We start from the raw sequence: 9070 nt of genomic DNA on the forward strand, positions 1-9070 counted from the left end.
TCAGGCTAGGTGTCTGGACTCTGTCCATCTGCTGAAATTGCATGTACACCAAACTGTAGGGTACTATCCCTTCATTGCCCCTGAGAAGTTTTTGTTGCTGGGCAGGTCTGGCAGTCAGAATAGATGCCTGCCCTCCATCCCTCTGCCAGAACTACAGTTGCACTGATAGGAAGGGTACTCTCCTTGCACCACCAGGTATAAAGTTTGACTGCTAGAACTGCAGGCATGTTGATGTATGTGGTTATCTTCCCCATCCCAGTGTAGGAGTAACTTGGAGGATGCCTGAGGAATGGGATGGGTCAGATGGGTAGATTCATAGGGGAATGTAAGAGTGGGGCATGTTGTATTAGCAACATAGGTGGAGAGTGTTTTCACTGGTTCCTGCAAGTGACAATGTGGGAGGGGAAGAGAAATGGCACCCACCAGAAATTTAGTTCTTACAGAAATATCCTAAAAATCCCTGCCATTCCAGTGGAGTTTCTGTACTTACTAAATAAACTTTCATGTGTAACCTAGGTGTTTTTCCCAAACTGTTGTTTTTTTTGATGTTTCTCAATGGGGTTATTTGTTATGCTTTCTCTTTAAGGGTGGAGACAGATTCCTACAGCACTTTGCCTCTTCCAGAGCTAAGCCCACTAATTTTTAGTGTACCCGGAGTTAAGCCACAGTGATTGCAAATACTTATAAAGTTAAGCCCCAGTAGTATGCTAAACCAAATGCCAGACTTCAAGCTGTATTTCAAAGCTGTAATCCTCAAGATAGCATGGTACTGCCACAAAAACAGACACATAGATCAATGGAACAGAACAGAGAACCCAGAAATGGACCCTCAACTCTGTGGGCAACTAATCTTCAAAAAAGCAGGAAAGAATAACCAATGGAAAAAAGACAGTCTTTTCAACAAATGGTATAGGAAAACTTGGCAGCCCCATGCAGAAGAATGAAACTGGACCATTCTCTTACACCATACACAAAAACAAACTCAAAATGGATGAAAGACCTAAATGTGAGACACAAATCCAACAAAATCCTCAAGGAGAACACAGGCACCAACCTCTTTGACCTGGGCTGCAGCAACTTCTTCCTAGACACATCTCCAAAGGCAAGGGAAACAAAAGCAAAACTGAACCATTATGACTTCATCAGTATAAAAAGCTTTTGCACAACAAAGGAAACAGTCAACAAAACTAAAGGGCAACTGGTGAAGAGACGAATACTGAGTGGTGTGGCCACATTGTCCACCTCGAGCAGCAGTTGGCTTCTCCACGTAGAACTCAGGAGTAGGAGATTCTCCCTTCCCCCTCCTGTGAGATTTTTTTTGATCTTCAGCTACATTTTTCGACTTTGTGAGGAACCTTATCATCAAAGAAAATGGCCAGCAATGTTACCAACAAGACAGATCCTCGCTCCATGAACTCCTGTGTATTCATTGAGAATCTCAATACTCTTGTGGTCAAGAAATCTGATGTGGAGGCGATCTTCTCAAAATACGGCAAAATTGTTTGCTTTGTCCATAAGGGCTTTGCCTTCGTTCAGTATGTTAATGAGAGAAATGCCTGGGCCGCTGTGGCAGGAGGGGATGGCAGAATGATTGCTGGCCAGGTTTTAGATATTAATCTGGCCACAGAGCCAAAAGTGAACAGAGGAAAAGCAGGTATGAAACGATCTGCAGCAGAGATGTACGGCTCCTCTTTTGACTTGGACTATGACTTTCAATGAGATTATTATGACAGGATGTATCCTTACCCAGCACATGTTCCTCCTCCTCCTCTTATTGCCTGGGCTGTAGTTCCTTCAAAACGCCAGAGTGTATCAGGAAACACCTCACTAAGGGGCAAAAGTGGCTTCAATTCTAAGAGTGGACAGCAAGGATCTTCTCCCAAGTCTGGAAAGTTGAAAGGCGATGACCTTCAGACCATTAAGAAGGAGCTGACCCAGATAAAACAAAAAGTGGATTCTCTACTGGAAAGAAATTGAGAAAGAACAGAGCAAACAAGATGAAGAATGATAAGTCAGAAGAGAAGCAGAGCAGCAGCTCCCTGAAGAAAGACGAGACTAATGTAAAGATGGAGTCTGAGGGGGGTGCAGATGACACTGCTGAGGAGGGGGACCTACTGGATGATGATAATGGAGATCAGGGGGATAACCAGCTAGAGTTGATCAAGGATGATGAAAAAGAGGCTGAGGAAGGAGAGGATGACAGAGACAGCGCCAATGGCGAGGATGACTCTTAAGCACATAGTGGGGTTTAGAAATGTTTTCCCATTATTTCTTTACCTAGGCGCTTGTCTAAGATCAAAATTTTCACCAGATCCTCTCCCCTAGTATCTTCTTCAGCACATGCTCACTGTTCTCCCCATCCTTGTCCTTCCCATGTTCATTAATTCATATTGCCCTGCGCCTAGTCCCATTTTCACTTCTTTTGATGCTCTTAGTAGTTATGTTAAGTCTTACCCTGTAGTCCTGGGATTGAGCCCCACATCAGGTTCCCTGCTCTGCGGGAAGCCTGCTTCTCCCTCTCCCACTCCCCCTGCTTGTGTTCTCTCTCTCGCTGTGTATCTCTCTCTGTCAAATAAATAAACAAAATCTTTAAAAAAAAAAAACTCTTACCCTATAATCTTTTCTTTTATTTTTGATACCTCTTTTTGACTTAACAATAAAAAGATGTGTGGTTTTAAAAAAAAAAACTAAAGGGCAACCTACAGAATGGGAGAAGATATTCAAAAGTGACATATCAAATAAAGGGCTAGTATCCAAAATCTATAAAGAACTTATCAAAGTCAACACCCAAAAAACAAAAAACAAAAAAATCCAGTCAAGAAATGGGCAGAAGACATGAACAGATATTTTTTCAAAGAAGACATACAGTGACTAAGAGACACATGAAAAAATGCTCAACATCACTGGCCATCAGGTAAATACAAATCAAAACCAAATGAGATACCACCTCACACTGGTCAGAATGGCTAAAATGAACAACTCTGGAAACAGCAAATGTTGTCAAGGATGTGGAGAATGGGGTACAACTTACACTGTTGGTGGGAATGCAAACTGGTGCAGCCACTCTGGAAAACAGTATGGAGATTCCTAAAAAAGTTAAAAATAAAACATGCTTATGAACCAGCAATTGCAATGCTAGATATTTGTCCAAAGGATATAAACATAGTGAATCGAAGGGGCACATGCATCCCAATGTTTATAGCAGCAATGTCCACAACAGCCAAACTATGGAAAGACCCCAGATGTCCATTGACTGATGAAAGGATAAAGAAAATGTGGTATATATATATATATACATGGAATATTACTCAGCCATCAAAAAAGAATGAGATCTCGCCATTTGCAATAATTTGACTGGAACTAGAAGGTATTATGCTAAACGAAATCTGTCAGTCAGAGAATGACAAATACCATATGATTTCACTCATATGTAGAATTTAAGAAACAAACCAGATGAACATATGGGAAGGGAAGGAAAAATAAAATAAAATAAAATAAAAACAGAGAGGAAAGCAGGCCATAAGAGACTCAACTATAGGGAATAAACTGAGGGTTGCTGGAGGGGAGGTGGGTGGCGGGGATGGGGTAATTGGGTGATTGGCATTAAGGAGGACACTTGATGTAATGAGCACTGGGTGTTATATGCAACTGATGAATCACTAAATTCTACCCCTGAAACTAACAATACACTACATGTTAACTAAATTGAATTTAAATTAAAAAGTTTTTAAAAAGGAGGGGGCAGAGCAAGATGGCAGATGAGTAGGAGACCTGGATTTTGTCTCCTCTCAGGAATTCAGCTGGATAGGGATCAAACCAATCTGAACACCTACAAACTCAACAGGAGATTGAAGAAAAGAAGAGCAACAACTCTCTGAACAGAAAAGAGACCACTTTCTGGAAGGTAGGACGTGCGGAGAAGTGAATCGGAAGCGATATTCGGGAGGATAGACGGCAGGGAAGGGGCCACGTCGGCCGCTTCTGACAAGTGATAGAACCATGGAGCACAAAATCGGAACTTTTAGAAGTCGGCTCTGCTGAGGGAAGTCACTCCGGTGGCTAAGCAGGGGTGGAACCCTTGCGGAACAGTGTGGTCTCAGGACCCTCAGGGTCACAGAAAGACTGGGGGTGCCTGAGTGCAGCAGAGCTCCCAGGTATCAGAGCGGGGAAGCCGGCTGCAGAGACAGAGCCCAGGCGTGGGCTCTCAGCTCAGGGTTGCCATAAACCGTGATCCGCAGCACAGTCGGGCCACTGCTCCTCCAGCAAGGACCCAACAAGCGGCAGATCCGGGGAGACTCACTTTCTTCCCCTGGGAGGAGAGGTACGGGAGCACACTGCAGGAATCTGCTGGATTTGGAGACTCCACACGGGGTCGGGTGCCAGAGATAAAAACGCGTGGTCACAGGCCGGGTGAGCATGGAGTGTGGCCAGAGACCAGGGAGGCGGGAGCGACTGGCGGCTTTTCTCTGGGGGCGCACTGAGGAGCGGGGCCCGAGTTCTCGGCTCCTCCAAGGCAGAGATTGGGAGGCCGCCATTTTCACTCTCTGCCTCCAGAGTTGTACGGAAAGCTTGAAGGGAACAAAAGCTCCGGAGAGCAAACCCGAGCAGATTAATTAGTCCGGACGGGGCAAGGGCAGGGCAATTCCGCCTCTGGCAAAGACTTCTGGAAACCACGGCAACAGGCCTCTCCCCCAGAAGATCAGCGAGAACAGCCAGCCAAGACCAAGCTTACGGATCAATGAGAAGGGCAGAACTCCATCGCTAGGGGAATAATGCACATAGAATTCATGGCTTTTTTACCATGATTCTTTAGTCTTTCAAAGTTAAATTTTTTTTAACTGTCTTTTTTTTTTTATTTTTCTTTTTCCCTTTTTCAACCAACATCTTATCAATCCCTTTTTAAAAAAAAAATTATTTTTCATTTTTATTTTTCATTTCTAGAGTCATATTCTATCCCTTCATAGTAGTTACCCGTATTTTTGGCATATATATATAAGTTGTTCTCTCTTTAAAATTGTGAGACAGTTTCTTCTAACAGATCAAAATATACCCTAAATCTCTAGTGTATAGTTTTTTTCTACTCACCTGCCTGATCACATTCTCTCCCTTTTTTTTTCGTTTTTTTTTTTAAATCCTCTTCTTTCTTTTTTCAAACAACTTCTTATCAATTCCTTTTATAAAATTTTTTATAATTTCCATCTTTACAGTCATATTCCATCCCTTCATCATATCAACCCTTATTTTTGTACATATATAAGTTTTTCTTTCTTTAAAATTTTGGGAGGCACTTTCTTCTAACAGACCAAATACACCCAAAATCTAGTGTGTGGCACTAATCTATATACCTGCCTGATCATATTTGATCACATTCTGTTTTTTTTGTTGTTTTCTTCTGTTTTTGTTTGTTTTTATCTTTATCTTTTTCTTTTCCTTTTTTTTTCTTTTTTCTCTCTTTCCCTTTCTTTTCCCGTTGCTTTAGGTCTTTTCTGATTTGTTTAGAGTATATTTTCTGGAAACGTTGTTATGCTGTTAGCATTTTGTTCTCTCATTAATATATTCTCCTCTGGACAAAATGAAAAGATGGAAAAAATCACCTCAACAAAAAGAACAAGAGGTAGTACCGACTGCCAGGGACCTACTCAATATGGACATTAGTACGATGTCAGATCGAGAGTTCAGAATCATCACTTTAAAGATACTAGCTCGGCTTGAGAAAAGCATGGAAGTTATTAGAGAAACCCTTTCTGGAGAAGTAAAAGAACTAAAATCTAACCAAGTAGAAATCAAAAAGGCTATTAATGAGGTGCAATAAAAAATGGGGGCGCTAACTGCTAGGATAAATGAGGCAGAAGAGTAAATCAGTGATATAGAAGACCAAATGATGGAAAATAAAGAAGCTGAGAAAAAGAGAGATAAACAACTACTGGATCACGAGGGCAGAATTCGAGAGATAAGTGAAACCATAAGACGAAACAACATTAGAATAATTGGGATCCCAGAAGAAGAAGAAAGAGAGAGAGGGGCAGAAGGTATAATGGAGCAAATTATAGCAGAGAACTTCCCTAATTTGGGGAAGGAAACAGGCATCAAAATCCAGGAAACACAGAGAACCCCTCTCAAAATCAATAAAAATAGGTCAACACCCCAACATCTAATAGTAAAACTTAAAAGTCTCAAAGACAAAGAGAAAAGCCTAAAAGCAACTCAGGAGAAGAGATCTGTAACCTACAATGGTAGAAACATTAGATTGGCAACAGACCTATCCACAGAGACCTGGCAGGTTAAAAAGGACTGGCAGGATATATTCAGAGCAGTAAATGAGAAAAATATGCAGCCAAGAATACTATATCCAGCTAGGCTGTCATTGAATATTGAAGGAGTGGTAAAAACTTCCAGGACAAACAAAAACTAAAGGAATTTGCAAACACGAAACCAGCTCTACAAGAAATATTGAAAGGGGTCCTCTAAGCAAAGAGAGAGCCTAAAAGTAACATAGACCAGAAAGGAACACAGACAGTATACAGTAACAGTCACCTTACAGGCAATAAAATGGTACTAAATTCCTATCTTTCAATAGTTACCCTAAATGTAAATGGGCTAAATGCCCCAAACAAAAGACACAGGCTATCAGATTGGATTAAAAAACAAGACCCATCAATATGCTGTCTGCAAGAGACTCATTTTAGAACCAGAGACACCCCCAGATTTAAAGTGAAGGGGTGGAAAACCATTTACCATGCTAATGGACACCAAAAGAAAGCTGGGGTGGCAATCCTTATATCAGACAAATTAGATTTTAAACTAAAGACTGTAATAAGAGATGAGAAAGGACACTATATCCGACTTAAAGGGTCTATCCAACAAGAAGACCTAACAATTGTAAATATCTATGCCCCTAACATGGGAGCAGCCAATTATATAAGGCAATTAATAACAAAAGCAAAGAAACACATCGACAACAATAAAATAATAGTGGGGGACTTTAACACCCTACTCATGAAATGGACAGATCATCTACGCAAAAGAACAACAAGGAAATAAAGACTTTAAATGACACATTGGACCAAATGGACTTCACAGATATCTTCAGAACATTCCATCCCAATCTTCTCTAATGCCCATGGAACATTCTCCAGAATAGATCACATGCTAGGTCAAAATCAGGTCTAAACTGGTACCAAGAGATTGGGATCATTTCCTGCATATTTTCAGACCACAGGGCTTTGAAACTAGAATTCAATCACAAGAGGAAAGTAGGAAAGAACTCAAATACATGGAGGCTAAAGTTCATCCTACTAAAGAATGAATGGGTCAACCAGGAAATTAAAGAAGAACTAAAAAAATTCATGGAAACCAATGAAAATGAAAACACAACTGTTCGAAATCTTTGGGATGCAGCAAAGGTAGTCCTAAGAGGAAACTATATAGCAATACAAGCCTTTCTCAAGGAACAAGAAAGGACTCAAGTACACAACCTAACCCTACACCTAAAGGAGCTGGAGAAAGAACAGCAAATAAAGCCTAAACCCAGCAGGAGAAGAGAAATAATAAAGATCAGAGCAGAAATCAATGAAATAGAAACCAAAAGAACAGTAGAACAGATCAATGAAACTAGGAGCTGGTTCTTTGAAAGAATTAACAAGATTGATAAACCCCTGGCCAGACCTATCAAAAAGAAAAGAGAAATGACCCAAATCAACAAAATCATGAATGAAAGAGGAGAGATCACAACGAACACCAAAGAAATACAAACAATTATAAGAACATATTATGAGCAACAATATGCCAGCAAATTAGATAACCTGGAAGAAATGGATGCATTCCTAGAGATGTATCACCTACCAAAACTGAACCAGGAAGAAATAGAAAACCTGAACAGACTTATAACCACTAAGGAAATTGAAGCAGTCATCAAAAATCTCCCAAAGAACAAAAGCCCAGGCCAGATGGCTTCCCTGGGGAATTCTATCAAACATTTAAAGAAGAATTAATACCTATTCTTCTGAAACTGTTCCAAAAAATAGAAATGGAAGGAAAACTTCCAAACTCATTTTATGAGGCCACCATTACCTTGATCCCAAAACCAGACAAAGACCCCATCAAAAAGGAGAACTAGAGACCAATATCCCTGATGAACATGGATGCAAAAATTCTCACCAAAATACTAGCCAATAGGATCCAACAGTACATTAAAAGGATTATTCACCACGACCAAGTGGGATTTATCCCTGGGATGCAAGGTTGGGTCAACATCCGCAAATCAATCAACGTGATACAATACATTAACAAAAGAAAGAACAGGAATCATATGATCCTCTCAATAGATGCAGAAAAAGCATTTGACAAAGTACAGCATCCTTTCTTGATCAAAACTCTTCAGAGTATAGGCATAGAGGGTACATACCTCAATATCATAAAAGCCATCTATGAAAAACCCACAGCGAATATCATTCTCAATGGGGAAAAACTGAGAGCTTCCCCCTAAGGTCAGGAACGCGGCAGGGATGTCCACTATCACCACTGCTATTCAACATAGTATTAGAAGTCCTAGCCACAGCAATCAGACAACAAAAAGAAATAAAAGGCAACCAAATTGGCAAAGAGGAAGTCAAACTCTCACTCTCTGCAGATGATATGATACTTTATGTGGAAAACCCCAAAGACTCCACCCCAAAACTGCTAGAACTCATACAGGAATTCAGTAAAGTGGCAGGATATAAAATCAATGCACAGAAGTCAGTGGCATTCCTATACACCAACAACAAGACAGAAGAAAGAGAAATTAAGGAGTCGATCCCATTTACAATTGCACCCAAAACCATAGGATACCTAGGCATAAATCTAACCAAAGAGGCAAAGATTCTGTACTCAGGAAACTATAGAATACTCATGAAAGAAATTGAGGAAGACACAAAGAAATGGAAAAACATTCCATGCTCATGGATTGGAAGAACAAATATTGTGAAGATGTCAATGCTACCTAGAGCAATCTACGCATTCAATGCAATCCCCATCAAAATACCATCCACTTTTTTTTCAAAGAAATGGAACAAATAATCCTAAAATTTGT

At 40.5% G+C, this 9070-nt stretch overlaps 1 pseudogene; it reads left to right on the forward strand.

Annotated features, from left to right (window-relative positions):
* The first annotated feature begins 1120 nt into the window (after positions 1–1120).
* LOC118026840 lies at positions 1121–2467 on the forward strand (annotated as a pseudogene).
* The last annotated feature ends 6603 nt before the right edge of the window (positions 2468–9070 follow it).

The sequence above is a fragment of the Mirounga leonina genome, unplaced genomic scaffold (assembly GCF_011800145.1).
Source record: "Mirounga leonina isolate KUSES-001 unplaced genomic scaffold, KU_Mleo_1.0 Mir_101529, whole genome shotgun sequence".
Taxonomy (NCBI): Eukaryota; Metazoa; Chordata; class Mammalia; order Carnivora; family Phocidae; genus Mirounga; species Mirounga leonina.